The sequence below is a fragment of the Sinocyclocheilus anshuiensis genome, unplaced genomic scaffold, assembly GCF_001515605.1.
Source record: "Sinocyclocheilus anshuiensis isolate Anshui unplaced genomic scaffold, SAMN03320099.WGS_v1.1 scaffold2229, whole genome shotgun sequence".
Classification (NCBI taxonomy): Eukaryota; Metazoa; Chordata; class Actinopteri; order Cypriniformes; family Cyprinidae; genus Sinocyclocheilus; species Sinocyclocheilus anshuiensis.
The window spans coordinates 235,053-235,361 of NW_015552799.1; positions in this window are offsets into that span (position 1 = coordinate 235,053).

Consider the following 309-nt stretch of genomic DNA (forward strand, 5'->3'; position numbering starts at 1 on the left):
GTTGGAAGACCTGCCAAGAGAGCATTGCAATAGTCCAGCCTGGACAGAACAAGAGCTTGAACAAGGAGTTTTGAAGCATGTTCCGAAAGAAAGGGCCTGATCTTCTTTAAGCAAATCAGCAGGACCGGGCAGTTTTAGCAATGTGGTCTGAGAAAGTCCGCTGATCATCTATCATAACTCCAAGATTTCTGGCAGTTTTTGAAGAAATTATGGTTGGTGTGCCTAACTGGATGGTGAAATTGTGATGAAACTATGGGTTTGATGGAACCACAAGCAGTTCTGTCTTGGCAAGGTTGAGTTGAAGGTGAT